We start from the raw sequence: 19,488 nt of genomic DNA, 5'->3' as shown, positions 1-19,488 counted from the left end.
AGCAACTCTTAGCAAATACAAAAATGTAGAGATACTACCCTGCATTTTATCAAATCATAATGAAATAAAATTAGAAACCAATGAGAATATAAAAAAATAAAAATTACTCCAATACCTGGAGACTAAACAATATGCTACTGTGTGAACAATGTGTTCCAAAAGACATTGAGAGGAAGATTAAGAAATTCTTAGAGGTAAAGGATAACATGGATACAACATATCGAAATCTCAGACACTATAAAAGCAGTACTAAGAGGAATGTTCATTGCATGGAGTTCATTCCTTAAAAGAAGAAAAATTCAACAAACAAATGACCTAACACTTCATCTCAAAGCTCGAGAAAAAGAATAACAAGTCAACACCAAAAGCAGTAGAAGGCAGAAAACTATTAAAATTAGAGCTGAAATCAAAACAAAAGAAACAATTAAAAATTGATAAAAAAGTTGATTCTTTGAAAAAATAAATAAAATTGACAGACCCTTAGCTATGTAAGGAAGAGAAGAAGAGAGAAAACTCAAATTACTAACATACATGATGGAAAAGGAAATATCACAAAGGACACTATAGAAATACAGAAGATAATTAAAAATTATTTTGAAAACTTGTACTCCAATAAGATAGAAAATATCAAAGACATCAACAAATTTCTTAAGTCATATGATTTGCCCAAATTGAATCAGGATGATAGACACAATTGAAACAAACCAATATCAAGAGATAAAATGGAAGACACCATCAGAAGCCAGCCAACCAACCAAGAATAGCCCAGAACCAGATGGATACACAAATTCTACAAGATCTTTAAAGAAAAATTAATACCAATACTCTTCTTTTTATTTCAGGAATTAGAGAAAGAGGGAGCACTTCCAAATTCATTCTATAAGACCAACACCACCCTGATTCCAAAACCAGGCAAAAACACATCAAAGAAAGAAAACTTCAGATGGATATCTCAAATGAACATGGATGCAAAAATTCTCAATAAAATTCTGGCAAAACATATAGAAAAACACATCAAAAAATAGTGCACAATGATCAAGTGGGGTTCATTCTAGGGATGCAAGCCTGATTCAACATATGAAAATCAATAAACGCAATTCATCAAATCAATAGACTTAAAGATAAAAATCATATCATCATCTCAAAAGATGCAAAAAAAAAAACATTTGACAAAATACAACACCCCTTCATGTTCAAAACATTAGAAAAATTAGAGATAATGGGAACATATCTCAACATTTTATAGGCTATCTATGCTATGCCTCAGGCCAACATCATGTTAAATTGAGAAAAATTGAAGGTATTCCTTCTAAAAACTGGAACAAGGTATGAATGCCCTCTTTCATGACTTCTATGTAACATAGCTCTTGAAACACTGGCCAGAGGGATTAGACAGATGAAAGATATTAAAGGGATACACATAAGAAAAGGAGAACTTAAATTAGCACTATTTGCTGACAATAGGTTTCTATACCTAAAAGACCCAAAAAGTTCCAGCAGAAAACTAGAACTAGTAAATAAATTCAGCAGGATATGAAATCAACACCCATAAATCAAAGGCATTTCTGTATATCAGTGACAGATCCTCTAAAATGAAAATGAGGAAAACTACCTGATATATAAGAGATCAAAAATAAATAAATAAATAAAATACTTGGGAATCAACTTATTAAAATAAGCAAAAGATCTATACAATGAAAACTACATAATACTAAAGAAAGAAATCAAAGAAGACCTTAGAAGATGAAAAGATCTACCTTGCTCTTTGATAGGTAGAATTAATATTATCAGAATGAAGATACTACCAAAAGCACCAGATTTAATGTAATTCCAATCAAAATCCCAATGTTATTCCTCATAGAAATAGAAAAAAAAGCAATCATGAAATTCATCTGGAAAAATAAGAGACCAAAGCAGACTGGTAGGCCAATGGTACAGAATAGAGGACACAGAGGGGCTGGGGATGTGGCTCAAGCAGTAGCGCGCTCGCCTGGCATGCGTGCGGCCCGGGTTCGATCCTCAGCACCACATACCAACAAAGATGTTGTGTCCACCGAGAACTAAAAAATAAATATTAAAAATTTCTCTCTCTCTCTCTCTCTCTCTCTCTCTCTCTCTCTCTCTCCTCTCTCACTCTCTCTTTAAAAAAAAAAAAAGAATAGAGGACACAGAGACTAACCCACAAAATTACAATTATCTTATATTACACAAATATGCCAAAAATATACAGTGGAGAAAAGATAGCTTCTTCAACAAATGGTGCTGAGAAAACTTGAAATCCATATACAAAAAAATGAAATTAAACCCCTACCTCTTACTATGCATAAAACTCAGCTCAAAGTGGATTAAGAATCTAGAAATTAAAACACAGACACAGACACTGCATCTAATAAAAAAAAGTAGGCTCTAATCTCCATCATGTGGGATTAGGCCCCAACTTCCTTAATGAGACTCTTATTGTACAAGAATTAAAATCAAGAATCAATAAATTTGATGGATTCAAACTAATAAGTTTCTTCTCAGCAAAAGAAACAATCTGTGAGGTGAAAAGAAAGCCTACATTTTGGGAGCAGATCTTTACCCCTCACACATCAGATAGAGCACTAATCTTTAGGGTACATAAATTGTTCAAATAGCTGAACACCAAAAAAACAAATAGTCCAATCAATGAATGGGCCAAGGACCTGAACAGACACTTCTCAGAAGAGGATATACAATTAATTAACAAATATATAAAAAATGTTCGTCATCTCTAGCAATTAGAGGAATGAAAATGAAAACTAAGACTTCATCACTCTTGTCAGCATGGTAGTAATTATGAAGACAAACAGCAATAAGTATTGGCGAGGATGTGGGGGAAAATGGTACACTCATACATTTGCTGGTGGGACTGCAAATTGGTGCAGCCAATTTGGAAAGCAGTATGGAGATTCCTTAGAAAACTGGAAATGGAGCCACCATTTGATCCAGCTATCCCTCTCCTTGTTCTATATCCAAAGGACTTAAAAACAGAGGAAAAGCAGTATACTACAGCAACACAGCCACATCAATGTTTATCGCAGCACAATTCATAGTAGCTAAACTATGGAACCAACCTAGATGCCCTTCAATATTTGAATGGATTTAAAAAATGTGTCATATACACACAATAGAATATTACTCAGCAATAAAAGAGATTCGCAGCATTTGCAGGTAAATGGATGGAATTGGAGAAGATAATGCTAAGTAAAGTTAGCCAATCCCCCCAAAACAAATGCCAAATGTTTCCTCTGATCTAAGGAGGCTGATTAATAGTGGGGTAGGAAAGGGGAGCAAGAGAGGAATAAATGAACTCTAGATAGCGCAGAAGGGTGCGAGGGGAAAGGAGGGAGCAGTGGGTTAGAAAAGATGGTGGAATGAGATGGTCACCATTATCCAAAGTACATGTATGAAGACATGAATTGGAGTGAATGTACTTTGTATACAACCAGAGATATGAAAAACTGTGCTCGATAAGTGTAATATGAATTGTAATGCATTCTGTTGTCATATGTAAGAAAAATAATTTAAAATAGAGAACAGAATGGTATAAAAATATAACATTATGAAAACAGTAAAAATATGCATATATAAAAATTTATATGTGAAACATACGCAATAATACATGTATATATAATAACATGCTTATATGTATATAAACCATAACAATATAAATATATGTATATATGTACATGTATGCATTTGTGTATAAACTATCTATAGTAGCTATCAACTGATACTTGCAGATTTTTTGCACATCATGAAGCCTTAATAGAGTGTAGTATATTTACACTTAAGTGAAAGCCACAGGGGAAGATGATAGCATACAATTAGTATATGAATAAACTAATATATTAAGAATTTAAATATAAGGCAAAAATTAAAACATAATATACTTTAAGCATTGAGAGGAAAATTTATTTAAGAAACCCTCCAAACAACAGAGCTAGTATGTACACGATTTGTGAGGTATGGAAGATCCCACTGCATATCCTTAGAGAAAAGTTAAATTATACAGATAGCTAGTCCTAACATAAATAATAAAGTATTTAGGAAAAAATTCTTTAGTCTCTTTTCTCGGTGATATGGAAAATAAACTTTACTTTGCTCAAAGAAGTAAATATGAAACATTCAACATTAAAGCAAAGATTGGTAAATACCTAATTTGAACATAAGGAAGATCATATTAAGCATTTGAAGAAATAAAGAATAATCTGTTCAAAGACAGACAAAAAAATAGAATAAAACAGATAACAAAATTTTAGGAATATCTGTGTCAAAAACATTTGCAGCATATACAAAGGAAAAAATTTTGCTAAGTATCAAATACATAAATTGAAAATTTAATAAAAATTAATAGAAATTATAAATAAGAAGATACACAAGCAATTCCTGAATGAATACTGAATTATCATTGGAAATATCTTTAACATCAAAAGTGAAATTTTTTTTTTTCCACTCTATGTATGAGCATAAAGGGTTGCCCCCAGTGGTTCCCTCTGCAATTGCATCTGTCCAGTGCTTTTTAAAGATCTATTCATAGCGTATCTTTCTCCTGCATGTACAGGTACTGGCAGGTTAAATATGCTCACAACCATCTCTTATTTTTTAATACACCATTGAGTGTGACATTGACATGCAAGATCTCTCACCAAACGACTAGCTTGCCATTCTCTGCTGCACCAGACTAACATGTGCCCACCAGAGGCTTCCAGGTCGCCTCCCATTGGGCCATGCACCGTATCTAAAGGGTAAAGCAGGTTCATTCCCACTGTCTTATGAGCACCTCTTCACTGCTTTGTGAGGAAGATGCTCCCTCCTTTAATTAAAGATGCTTATTTTTTCTCTAGGAATAGACTTAAAGGACAAAAGTGAAATTATGACAAAATGATTTTTATCTATTAAAAATATTTGATGAACATAATATGTCAATGCTTAGCATGAAACTGTGCTTAAAGAAAAAAGGTATTATTGTATCCTGTAAAAGGAGTTTAAATAAATTATTTAGTTAATAAACATGGTTAATACTGATATGAAATGTAACAATATTAAGTGACTCTATGTATAAGCTATGATGTGTTTTCAATTTACTAACCGAATAGTGCATTTTAATTTAAAAAATTAAACAGCTTATGTCATCTCTTTTCTATAATTTCTATCAATGATATATTTTCTGATATTTTCAGTGCTCTAATATGTTTATGTAGTTCAGATAAATCAGAGCATTTGTGTGTTTTTAAAATATCTATTCATGTATTTGTGTGCAAATATTTATCTACATTCCTATCTCCTCTGATTATGTAAAAGCTTCTTTTCTACTTGATTAATAAAGAGCAAAAATGTCTAATGTTTTATTAAGGATTACTATTATTTTTCTTTTATACCATAAGCATCATAGTACATGAGCAATTCACTGGAATTCACTCATATTTACTAGATCCATTAAATACCTAAAAAATATAAAATAAAAAGTTGGCTTGTGATAAAATAAATTTTAAAATATTTTGAAATATTTAAATATGAGTGTTTTATGAAAAACATTATTTTGTTTTATAGCTCTAAGTTTAAAACAAAACAGAAGATGTTTTCCTTTCTATGTTTCTAAGGTTGCGTGTATTCTATCATAGCCTATTTTTATAGTATTTAAAAATATAATTCAAATGTAGTGGTCATTTAAAAATATTGTGGTTTCTTGAAATTTCTACATTCAAAAATGTTATTTTTCTGCAACACACATCAAGAGGCCTGTGGCTAAAATATATCGATTGTGATGGTTTCTCATTACCATAAACTTACCAGCTTAAGCATTGAACACTTCCCCAATATAGTGCCCCAATATATTTCAAGTTCTTTTATTAGTTGATTTTTGATCCAAACATTTTATTTAATTGTGCTAAGGAAGAATCTTAAATACTAATTTAAATAATTCTGGTATATATTAAAAATAGTGACCTAATAGTTTCCAAAAGAGTATTCAAAATGCCCGTTTCCCAATTAAAATCTAACTTTGGTGATCCACTGCAAGATAATATGTAGGACTTTACCTACTGTCAATTTGGATTTTTTGGATGTCTTTTCATGTTTCCCATGAACTATCAGCAAGCAGTTAGTTCAGTTTTGACCAGGCCACTGTACCCACACCAGCTTCTTTGCTCAAGGACATAAAAAGCTATTTCTTTCTTAATTTTCTCTTAGGTTCCTTCTCAGAATGATGATATGGAAGACTCCAAATCAGTTTGCTGAGGTTCAATATTGACTGTGTCAAAATAACTTGTGATCTGGGGCATGGGATATTCAACATTTCATGAATAGGTTTTCTTTATATGTGTAAAAAATATAATGTCAGTTCTGACCTCAAATGTTATTGTAAGTATTAGATGAACTACTACAGCACTTAGCATTCACCTATCTTGGGCATTGTAAGTTTAAAAAGTATTAGTTATTATTAAAATATATATACATATATATGTATTAGTTATTATTAAATATATACATATATATTCAAAATATATATATATATATATATTCTCTCTACTGCAATAATAGTTTGCATTACCTACTTCCTGAAACAGTAGTTTTCAGGCTTTTCAGGCTCTCTAGGTAGCAAAAAATTACTGAGAGACAGATCTAAAAACAGCTTCATGGGCTAAAACTTAAATATATTTAATCAACAATTCTTTTCTAAATTACTGCTTAACCAACCTCCAAAATATTTCTTTATCACCCATGTTCAAGTATAGTCCAAAAGACTTATCATGCAAATAAACCTTTGGTACTCATTTTCATCACTAACCCAGAGTAACAAAATCTGCCTTGTATCTGCTATGCATGGCAGTAGTGTTTTTATGCTTTGTGAGATATTAGTTACAGGCCTGTAATCTTTTTTTAAATGCACAAAGCAAAGGCAGGGAATACAATATCTTTTCCAGGAACAACAAAAACTATCACTCCTAAGCATTTTTCTACTTATAACTTTATATACTTCTGTGGGCAGAGAGTAATCTTTATAATCTAGATTCATTATTTTTATTTATTTCTGTTTTATGTTTTTCTCTGTATTTTCTAAAAGGTAGCATCTGTGCCCTCTGTAACCTTATAATAAAAAGCACTCGTTCTTAAAGAGATTTGCCAAGTTTATGAAAAGTCTTGTAACAGAATGACAACTGCCAGTGTCTTTATTGTCAGGTATTTATATAAATCATTTTCATAAAGTTAGATAGAAAACTGAGTTAATAAATAAAGATACATAGAATGGATTTTCCCCCCTATTTTTAAGAGAAAATTACTCAATATTGTTCTCCTTAGTAATTTCTGTCTGTAAAATACTGACATAAAATCTGCTCAAACAGAACTTTAAAACCTTCCATTATTAAGGGAAAAGAAGGGATTAAAAATACTATAGAGGTAATGCCTCTTCATACTACAGCATTTTCACTTAAGAAGCTAAACATTAAATAACAGTTCTGACAACAAAGTTATTTCTCTGTCTTAATTTCATAATGCCTTGGAAAAGGGCATCTTAACCTATCTTCATCTTATCTTAAACTATGAATGGAGTATAAAATGTATGGGCTTTTTGAAGTATTTATTGGATTTGTATGAATGAAATTCAAGTAAGTTTTACTAAATGATTCCAGTAGCATATCTCCTTATCTTTTTAAAAAATTACTTTTTTTTTTCTGGAGAGTACAGTTTTATAAAATGTCAGTATTTAGCAATCTACTTATAACTAAAAAAAATGTAGTGACTTTCAGTGAAAGCATGTCATCCTCATTCACTCACAGTCTTCCTGTCAGGGGGGCTTCATCCAGGCAAGGCAAAGGGGACATTGGGATTGCCAATTTTCAAAAACATCTGAGCACTTCTGTGGCACTGGTAAGATAGTATGATGTGTGTCAATGTGGGAAGCTAAAACTTTATCCCTACGGGGATCAGGGCAATGTGCTGCAGGCAGACAAAGGAGAGGACACAATGCTTAACTCCCTTAAGAGAGTTCATAGAAGTCAGAAGACATGAAAGCAAAAGTAAACCCAAAAGAGCCCATATAATTCTCTTCTTGTACAAGATCTTCATGCATCCAGGTCATCACATTTTAAGAACTGGCACTGGATTTAGTCCAGAAAGGAAAATTTAAAGAGTGAAAGGATATGAAAGATGACTGAACATAATATTACTCTGATGATTTGGACAAAGGAAAGCTAATAATAATAATAACCAATAATAATTTAAGAGACAAATGTAAAAGATTCAAGGATACAAGTTAATTGAAAAAAAATACATTACACAGCACTTAACAAGGATATGATGTTTCTAACTTCATTGTACAATCCAAGAAAATGTATAATTTTAAGAAGGCCTTTTGAATATATAATATATATATATATATATATATATATATATATATATATATGTATATCTGTAACAAATGAAAGAAATCTCTGATGTTTTAAGTAAGGTGATCAAGTAGTTTATCACCCAAATGGGGATGATGTTGAAAACAACATAATGATTAGGAATCAACATTGTATGTATAAAGGTAAGAAAGCCAAGAGAATTCCTGGCAAACTGGGAAGTTGGATCATATTACATTTAGGAAATATTTTCTTTGGCTTTTTAAGTTAATGTAAAGAACAAAAATGTGTCTCTCTTCCTAAAGCATAGAATAATGTTCATGCTGTTATCATTAAAGTAAATCCGGACTTTAAATGCAGACATTAGAGATCATTACTGGAAAAGTGTGATGTGTGATGTTTTAAAGGAAATAATGCTAAGTCATATATCCTCTCACTTAGATAACATGGATTTTGAAATTCTAAATGTAGAGTAACAAAGAAAGTCCCTCTAAGTTTAGAAAAGGAATATTCTATTTTCTACCTTGTTTTAATTATCATTATTATAGTATAAGCATATTAAATCAATACTCAATTCTTTTCTGTGTGATAATATCTTTTATCTGTGTTTTTATTTCTAGGGGAAGAACCTGAAGAATTTAGAATGACATCCTTATTCACTCACAGTCTTCCTATCCGGGTGGGCTTCATCCAGGCACAGCAAAGGGGACACTGAGATTGAAAATTTTCTATCATCAGGTAGGTCAGTTTTAATCTTGGGACTAGGCCACTGTACCCACACCAGCTGCTATGCTCAAGGACATGGAAAGCTATTTCTTTCTTAATTTTCTCTTAGTTACCTTCTCAGAATGATGATATGGAAGACTCCAAATCAGTTTGCTGAGGTTCAATATTGGCTGTGTCAAAATAACCTGTGATCTGAGGCATGGAATATTCAACATTTCATGAATAGGTTTTCTTTATATGTGTAAAAAAAATATAATGTCAGTTCTGACCTCAAAATATTATTGTAAGTATTAGATAGACAAATACAACATTTAGCATTCACATATGTTGGGCATTGTCAGCTTAAAAATTATTAGCTATTATTAATTTTTTTCTCTCTATTTCAATAACAGCTGGACTTTTAGACAGTTGTAGAGGATTATATTGGGAAGCATGTGATTAAAATAAATACTCCTGGTATTCAAGAACAGTTTCTAAGAGAAAAAACTAAGATTAGGTAATTCTTTTTTTAAAGCTTCCTTTAAAACATTTATTTTTTAGTTGTAGTTGGACATAATACCTTTATTTTATTTATTTAATATGTGGTGCAGAGTACATTCAAACCCAGGGCCTCGCATGTGCTAGGTGAGCACTCTACCACTAGCCACAACCACAACCCCAAGATTAGGCAATTCCTGAAGTGTTCATTCTATTTAAAGTATATTTTGGAAGATGCTTTATGATGATATTTCAGTAATAATTGTCATGGTAAACATATATATAGACACATTAATGTGTTCTTAAATAAATTTGTGGAGTCAACTACTAAATTAATAAAATTGAAAGTAGAAAATTATCCACCTTTACATACAAGAAACTACTTAACATTTCAACTTGGAAATCTAATAAGCATCCAAGAACCAGATGTCTAAAATTCACTCAATGTTCAAAGCGACACCTGGAAAAGAGAATACAAGATTCAGAGAAAGTTATATATTCTTGACATAGACATATCTTTATTGCTAACTACTCTGACCAGTAATTCACCAAATTCTTTTCATTTTGCTTTTAAAAGTATCTCCTATGTATGAACCTCTACCCATCTCCATGCTTAGCTACCAGACAGGCCTATCAGCATCTGTCACTTGAATTACTACAATAGCAATTTAAATAAATATTATTTCCCATGTGCTTTTGTTTATCTAAATCACTGTATGCCCTGCATCAAATGTGAAGTTTAATAATGATTAAAGACAATAATGTCAATCCTCATCACTCAGAACTCACTTCTATAAAAAGCTTCCTATGTTATGGCTATAACTCAAATTTTGAAAACCAGCATGCTATCTTCATTCACTCAGTCTGTGCAAATGAATGTCCAGTGCTATCTGTTCTAGTCTGACTCTCCAAATCATTCCAAGTCATTCTTTGTCTTAGTCTCTTCAGTCTAGCAGGTCTATCCTACCTAAAGGTTAATAAATCATCATACCTCAACCTGTATGAATTACCTCTGCCTTAAATTCTATCAGTTTCCCTGGACTTCATAGTGTTACTTGTATTTGTCTTTTAAATAACAGTTCTGAAGTTCTTGATTCCTCCACATTGGATGATGCACCACCCTTTTTTCTCTTCATTATTCGTAAAGAAGTTTATAATTGTGTTCTAAAATAATTATTTGATTAATATCTGCCTTATTATACACAGCTCAATGGAAGAAGGAATATTTCTATCTTTAAATAAATGCAAATAAACAGTTTTGAATTAAAGTGCCACTCCATTGTCGAACATATGAGAGATGAAAATACACATTTTTGAATAAAAGGTATCCTTAAATAGGAATACTAACCCTTCCTTCTATACACATTTTGGCTTCTTTGGCAACAGAATGCACCACAGCTGATATTCGATGCTTCCAAACCCAGGCCTTAAGAAGGTGGCGATATTTATTTCTCCTGTTTTGTAGAAACAACTTCCAAGGCTATAAGAAAAGTCAAGTTATACTTTAGGGGATAGATAGATAGAAAACAAGAGGAAAACCTAAAGAATGAAACCACACAGAAAGAAGGTGTCCAAGTACAGAAATAGTGAAATTTCTAAACAGGTGAATTAAGCCTGCCTTGACTTTCCAACTAACATAGCTGCCAGCTGAATGCAGCCAAATTAATTTCCAAGCTGATTTCACAGGAGTAAAATGAAAAGGACTAAAAAGGCCCTGCCCCAGATACTAATCCACACAACATGAGAAATAATGTTTGGTTTATAACATTAAGTTTTAAAGTAGTTTATTACATACAATTGAAAATAAAAGTAAATTATTCAATACTCATTATTAGGACTGAGGTGTCATGGTAGACTACTTACATAGCACTCATGAAACTCTGGGTTGGAACTCCAGTAACACAAAAACACACACAAACACACACAAACACACACACAAAGCAACAACAACAAAAATAGTCCTTATTAAAATTATCAGAAAAGTACAACTTATTTTTAATAGAGGTGCTTATTCAATTCTAGAGTGAATATTTGAGTAGTGGATACAAAACTTTAAATATAGAACTTTCTTAATGTTGAAAAAGTAAAGGGTATTCAATAAAGGTTTTTTTTAGTAGACAATCGTTATTCACTATTCTTTAACAATGTTAATCTATCATATGATGAATATTGATTTGATTTGTTCATATATCATTTTAATATGATTGAAGAGGACCTGGCATATTATATACAACAGAAAGTAAAAAATAAAACTGCATATATATGAGAAAAGACATAGGACAGAAAAAAAATGAGATTAAGCCAGTAGAAAACTAGTTTAAAAAATATGCACTGGGAACTTTCAGACCTTTTCTACATAAGATTTCTGGTAGTTCTTGTGGGGACTTTGGAGGCTATCTCAATCACCTTGCTTAAGTAATCCCATGCAAATGGTAATTTCCTCAAGAATCAACATTAAGTTAGGCCCAAATTCAATTTCTAATTTTGTAGTTTGACCCTTAGCATGGATATCATAATTTTTTCTATTCCTTAGAGTTCTATTTGATAAAAATATCTTAGCTTTTTCCCACCAGGGAATAGGCAATATGCATGCCACCAATCATAATCCATGTCTTTCTCTGCTCTTTCTCAATCACTAATAAATATTTTTCTTTTCCTTTTTTTTTTGTTTGTAGTGGGTTCTCTATCTTCAGCTTTGAACATGAGTTTCTTCAATTTGTTTTCTACTCTTATTCTGTACAATGAAGTCAAATGTATTTCAGAATTGGAAAATTTGAGGTTGTTATGATATTAAGAATATTATATTGTCCGTGTGTATTTTGAAAGACCCAGAGTGACCTGGAGAATACTCCATGATAAAACTCATTAGTATTTGTGCAAAAATGTGTGAATATTCACATAAAATGAGATTAAAAAATATTATAAATAACCTCAAGTCCACTTTTCTCCCAGCATGATTTACGTAAGGTCATGCTTTGCTTTCAGATCAAGTTATTAAAGACCATTTGTCTTTGAAATTACTTTCCTTGTCAGAACTTTGCACTAAGGATTGTGATTCATAATTTCCTGGATCCTTTTTCTGAATAGAATTATCATTTTAGTCTTTTCCTAAACCAATTCCTTACTTTTTAAAATTATATCTCTTTGGTTCCCGGTCATGCTTTCACCAGGTAAAGAATCAATGTGCACTTCTCTTTGCAATATTATTGTTAAAGACAGATTAGCTACACAGTTGTCTTAAGTAGACATCTTTGTGAATTTGCGTTGTAGATTTAGTTTATTCTATGAAGCTTCAAATCTCCTTTTGCTTTTTTGAAACTATTTAAACTATTTTTTGCAGTCTTTAAACTATTTTCTGAGCTACTCTTCTCTATTCATTTCATAATTTCTGTGTTTTTGTTGTTGTTTTGTTCTACTTTCCTGTAGTGTGCCTAATCACTGGATCATCTCAGAAAGATATCTTGGCCTTAAAATTACTTTGAAATGATTTGGCTTTTCCTATCTTTTTCCAAGTAGAGGTTCTATCTCCAAAATGGTAGGGTTGCCTGTTGCCTTTTATTTTTAAATAATGTATTTCTGAAAATGAAGCCAGAATCTTGCTTTCAGATATTCACAAGGATAATTAGCACATGGTGAGTGAGGAAGGTCTCAGAATTTTGCCAAGACAGACAAGCTACAGTTTCTGGACTATTGCTGGGCATTGGATAAAGGTCAATGCTTTGATTCCAAGGCACTAGAGTGACTAAAAATGTTAAATCTACCAATGCCTGTACAGGATACCCAAGATAATTTGATGCAATCTGGACTTTATGATTAAACTTAAATAAAATGTTTTATTTCAAAGTTATTGGAGGCTAGGGTGTAGCTCAGTGGGAGACAGGCTCCAGGACCTGGGTTCCATTCCTAGCACCACAAAAAAGCAGTGAAACAAAAAGGAAAATGAAGATGTAGGAATCCAGAGCCCAAAGGCCTCTACAGTTATTATTTAGTCTGTATATTTCTCCCCCTATTTATTTTCTTATGTGCTTGTATCATACAGCAGGTTACACATTTTCTTAATTAAAACCATCTCTCTATTTAGGATAAGTTCTGAACCAACACAACAATATGATAAGTACTAAAACTTATCAAAGTCAATACACACAAACTTTCTTTCTTGTTAATATGAACTAGTGTGAGGGATGAAGCTTAATGGAACTGACTTCTGGAGTGTCTTGCTAACAGAATACCAGCTCAAAGTTCGGCCTTCCAATGCACAAATAGAGAAAGATAGTAATACACATTTTTAGTTGGACATAACAAATCACTGGGATTTAACTGCATAAAGAAATTGCATTTATTGCTCATTTTTTTGGTCTAATTAGTTATACATGACAGTAGAATGCATTTTGATATATCATACATCAATGAAGTATAACATCTCATTCTTCTGATTGTACATGATATAAAATCACACAGGTCATGCAGTGTTACTATGTGTTAGGAATTAGGTACCTCCTAGCTGGGCTTTCTGCTCAAGGTCCTCAGATGGTCAGTTACTTTAAGTTTTCACATAGAGACTTAGACATATGAGAATTTGCTTCTCAGTTCTTTGATATTATTAGAAGAATCCAGTTTCCTTTGGCCATATGATTATGGTTCTTGGTTTTTTACTGGATGTTGACAAGCAGCCATCATGTGATTTTAGAAGTTATAGAAGTTTCCTAATTCTTGGCCTTCTCCATAAGAGTTACACAGTTCACTCCTCTGTTTTTATAGGACGAACTGGACAATCTGTCATTTCCTATCTGCTAAGTCAGTCTGTAATTACAGGAGTTATATCCCACTTCCTTTGCCTTCTTCTATTAATTAAGAGTAGGTAACATGTTGTGCCTAGACTCAAGTTGGGACTCACTAAAGTCACCTTAGGGTGTATCTGCCACAGAATTTACAGTAAATTACCTGATGCTTAGTACCAATAAGGCAAGAAACATATTCAAATCAAGTGAAAAAAAACAAAAGTACCTTTCCCAAAAGTGTAATATAAATCCATGATCCAAATATTGTGAAAAAATTGTACTTTGGAACATCACAAAGATTAGGAGTTTGCATGTCTCTCAGTATTATGAATCAGCTAACTACTATATAGCCTTCAATTATTTAATCAATATATAAGGAGCTTAATACAAAATCAAGTAATCCAATAAAATTTTGACCAATGATCTAAATAGAAATATTTCAAAAGAAATACTAATGACAAGTGTTTCTGTGAAGATCACTTACATATGTGATTAAAATCCATAATCAGTTGATTTAAACTAATAAAGATTTTCCTATTTAATATAGTAGTACTGATGCAATTTGTTCAGCATTCTAAAGCAGAACTGAGGCTTCTCTAAGGAAGCGAGAAATTCCACTATGGGTTACAGTTTCAAATCATGCTTGAAAGATTTATCATGCTCTTCCTGATTTTTTTTTTTTTAGTTGTTAATGGACCTTTATTTAATTTATTTATGTGTGGTACCGAGAATTTTTTTATTTTTTTATTTTTTTTATTGGTCGTTCATAACATTACATAGTTCTTAATACATCATATTACACGGTTTGATTCAAGTGGATTATGAACTCCCGCTTTTGCCCCGTATACAAATTGCTGTATCACATCAGTTACCCTTCCATTGATTGACATATTGCCTTTCTAGTGTCTGATGTATTCTGCTGTCTGTCCTATTGTCTACTAACCCCCCTCCCCTCCCCTCCCCTCCCCTTTTCTCTCTCTACCCCTTCTACTGTAAATCATTTCTTCCATTTGTATTCTCTTGACTTACCCCTCCTTTCCTCTTATATGACATTTTGTATAACCCTGAGGATCGCCTTCCATTTCCATGCAATTTCCCTTCTCACTCCCTTTCCCTCCCACCTCACATCCCCGTTTACTGTAAATATTCCTCTCAAGCTCTTCGTCCCTACCCTGTCCTTGTTTACACCCCTTATATCAAAGGAGTCATTTGGTATTTATTTTTTAAAGATTGACTAGCTTCACTTAGCATAATCTGCTCTAATGCCATCCATTTCCCTCCAAATTCTATGATTTTGTCATTTTTTAATGCAGAGTAATACTCCATAGTGTATAAATGCCACATTTTTTTATCCATTCATCTATTGAAGGGCATCTAGGCTGGTTCCACAGTCTTGCTATCGTGAATTGAGCTGCTATGAACATCGATGTAGCAGTGTCCCTGTAGCATGCTCTTGTTAGGGCTTTAGGGAATAGACCGAGAAGGGGAATAGCTGGGTCAAATGGTGGTTCCATTCCCAGCTTTCCGAGAAATCTCCATACTGCTTTCCAAATTGGCTGCACCAATTTGCAGTCCCACCAGCAATGAACAAGAGTGCCCTTTTCCCCGCATCCTCTCCAGCACTTATTGTTGTTTGACTTCCTAATGGCTGCCAGTCTTACTGGAGTGAGATGGTATCTTAGGGTAGTTTTGATTTGCATTTCTCTGACTGCTAGCGATGGTGAGCATTTTTTCATGTACTTGTTGATTGATTGTATATCCTCCTCTGAGAAGTGTCTGTTCAGGTCCTTGGCCCATTTATTGATTGGGTTATTTGTTATCTTATTGTCTAATTTTTTGAGTTCTTTGTATATTCTGGTTATTAGGGCTCTATCTGAAGTGTGTGGAGTAAAGATTTGTTCCCAGGATGTAGGCTCCCTATTTATCTCTCTTATTGTTTCTTTTGCTGAGAAAAAACTTTTTAGTTTGAGTAAGTCCCATTTGTTGATTCTATTTGTTAACTCTAGCGCTATGGGTGTCCTATTGAGGAATTTGGAGCCCGATCCCACAGCGTGTAGATCATAACCAAATTTTTCTTCTATCAGATGCCGTGTCTCTGATTTAATATCAAGCTCCTTGATCCATTTTGAGTTAACTTTTGTGCACGGCTAGAGATAGGGATTCAGATTCATTTTGGTGCAAATGGATTTCCAGTTTTCCCAGCACCATTTGTTGAAGATGCTATCCTTCCTCCATTGCATGCTTTTAGCCCCTTTATCAAATATAAGAGAGTTGTAGTTTTGTGGATTGGTTACTGTGTCCTCTATTCTGTACCATTGGTCCACCCGCCTGTTTTGGTACCAGTACCATGCTGTTTTTGTTACTATTGCTCTGTAGTATAGTTTGAAGTCTGGTATCGCTATACCGCCTGATTCACACTTCCTGCTTAGTATTGTTTTTGCTATTCTGGGTCTTTTATTATTCCATATGAATTTCATGATTCTTTTATCTATTTCTACAAGATATGCTGTTGGGATTTTGATTGGCATTGCATTGAACTTATAGAGAACTTTTGGTAATATCGCCATTTTGATGATGTTAGTTCTGCCTATCCATGAGCAGGGTATGTTTTTCCATCTTCTAAGGTCTTCTTCTATGTCTTTCTTTAGGGTTCTGTAATTTTCATTGTATAAATCTTTCACCTCTTTTGTTAGGTTGATTCCCAAGTATTTTATTTTTTTGGGGGATATTGTGAATGGAGTAGTTGTCCTCATTTCCGTTTCAGAGGATTTGTCGCTGATATACAGGAATGCCTTTGATTTATGCGTGTTGATCTTATATCCTGCCACTTTGCTGAATTCATTTATTAGCTCTAATAGCTTCTTTGTAGACCGTTTTGGGTCTGCTAGGTATAGAATCATATCATCTGCAAATAGTGATAATTTAAGTTGTTCTTTTCCTATTTTTATGCCTTTAATTTCTTTTGACTGTCTGATTGCTCTGGCCAGTGTTTCGAGGACTATGTTGAACAGAAGTGGTGAGAGAGGGCATCCCTGTCTTGTACCAGATCTTAGAGGGAATGCCTTCAGTTTTTCTCCATTCAGAATGATGTTGGCCTGTGGCTTATCATAGATTGCTTTTACAATGTTGAGGTATGATCCTGTTATCCCTAATTTTTCTAGCGTTTTGAACATAAAGGGATGCTGTACTTTGTCGAATGCTTTTTCTGCATCTATTGAGATGATCATATGGTTCTTATTTTTAAGTCTATTGATGTGGTGAATAACATTTATTGATTTCCGTATATTAAACCAGCCTTGCATCCCAGGGATGAATCCTACTTGATCATGATGTATAATTTTTTTGATATGTATTTGAATCCGATTCGCCAGAATTTTATTGAGGATTTTTGCGTCAAGGTTCATTAGAGATATTGGTCTGTAGTTTTCCTTCTTTGATGTGTCTTTGTCTGGTTTCGGAATCAGGGTGATGTTGGCCTCGTAGAATGAATTTGGAAGTTCTCCCTCTTTTTCTATTTCCTGAAATAGCTTGAAAAGTATTGGTGTTAGTTCCTCTTTAAAGGTTTTGTAAAACTCTGCTGTATACCCATCTGGTCCTGGGCTTTTCTTAGTTGGTAGTCTTTTGATGGTTTCTTCTATTTCCTCTATTGTTATTGGTCTGTTTAGGTTGTCTATATCCTCCTGGCTCAATCTGGGCAGATCATAGGACTCAAGGAATTTATCTATGCCTTCACTATCTTCTATTTTATTGGAGTATAAGGATTCAAAGTAATTTCTGATTATCTTCTGTATTTCTGAAGTGTCTGTTGTGATATTGCCAACTGATCTTCCTGATTTCTGTTATGGATTTTAGACCCCCCCTTTCACTATAATCACATAATCTGAATGCTTGCAATAAGTTTCTCTCCATAATAAATATATATGCATACATATATTTATAATAAGTATACACACATACAAACACATGTACACACATTTTCATGTCATGGTTAAAACCTGACTAATACAGTCTCTTACAGACTTAATGTAATTATGGTATCATATTCTATATAATATTGTTCAGTGTACATGCATGAAATAATATCAAAGACAAATCCTTTTCTAAAAGCCACAAAGCAGTCTTTTTAAGAGAGGCTCAAACTGAGATATATAAAAAGAATAACTAGTATCTGTGTACTTTTCTATTCTAAATTGCAGTTTCTACTCAATAGAAGCAAATGACTTAAGGGATATTGTCATCTCAGTCCTTCATAACCCTCTCAAGGAATGGCAAAGTACATTTAAACACAACTGTGATGTAGTGAACTATAAAGCATTAGTTTAGGCAGTCCTGTTTTATGGAATCAAAATAATATGACCTATGCATAATATTATTTTTTTTAATTTTTTTAGTTGTAGTTGGACACAATATCTTTCTTTTATTGATTTTTATGTGGTGCTGAGGATGGAACCCAGGGCCCTGCACATGCTAGGCAAGTGCTCTACCACTGAGCCACAACCCCAGCCCATATTATTTATTTTTTAAAAAAATAGTTGTAAATGGACACAATATGTTTATTTTATTGTTTATTTTTATGCAGTGCTAGGGATTGAACCTGATGCCTCATGCATGCTAGTCAAGCAATCTCCCATTGAGCCACAACCCCAGCCTGCATACTATTCTTTTTATAAATTTATTTAATCCAGAAAAAGACTTTGGAGTAAGAATGAATGTAGTATAAAAACTTCAATTATCAAATACCATTTATTTTTTCTTAATGGAAGATTTTAAAAAATATTTCTTTTAGTTGTAGATATACACAATACCTTTATTTTGTTTATTAATTTTTTATATGGTGCTGAGGATCAAACCCATTGCCTCACACGTGCAAGGAAAACAATCTACCACTGAGTCACAACCTCATCATTTATGGAAGACTCTTATAAAATAATTTTTATCTTTTAACCAATGTGAGATGATATAAAATTTATATATATAACAAAATATAATTTGATTTTGATTTATGAATGCATTGTATAATATTTAAATCAGTACAAACATTTATAACTCAAAGATATATAATTTCTTCATGATGAAAGCATTCAAAATCCTTTCTTCCAGCTTTATCCTTTTTCCAGTACATCATAATTATTTTCATT

Source organism: Urocitellus parryii, unplaced genomic scaffold, assembly GCF_045843805.1.
Source record: "Urocitellus parryii isolate mUroPar1 unplaced genomic scaffold, mUroPar1.hap1 Scaffold_40, whole genome shotgun sequence".
NCBI classification, from domain to species: domain Eukaryota; kingdom Metazoa; phylum Chordata; class Mammalia; order Rodentia; family Sciuridae; genus Urocitellus; species Urocitellus parryii.
The sequence above is the reverse complement of the archived record's forward strand: the minus strand, read 5'-3'. Positions refer to the sequence as shown.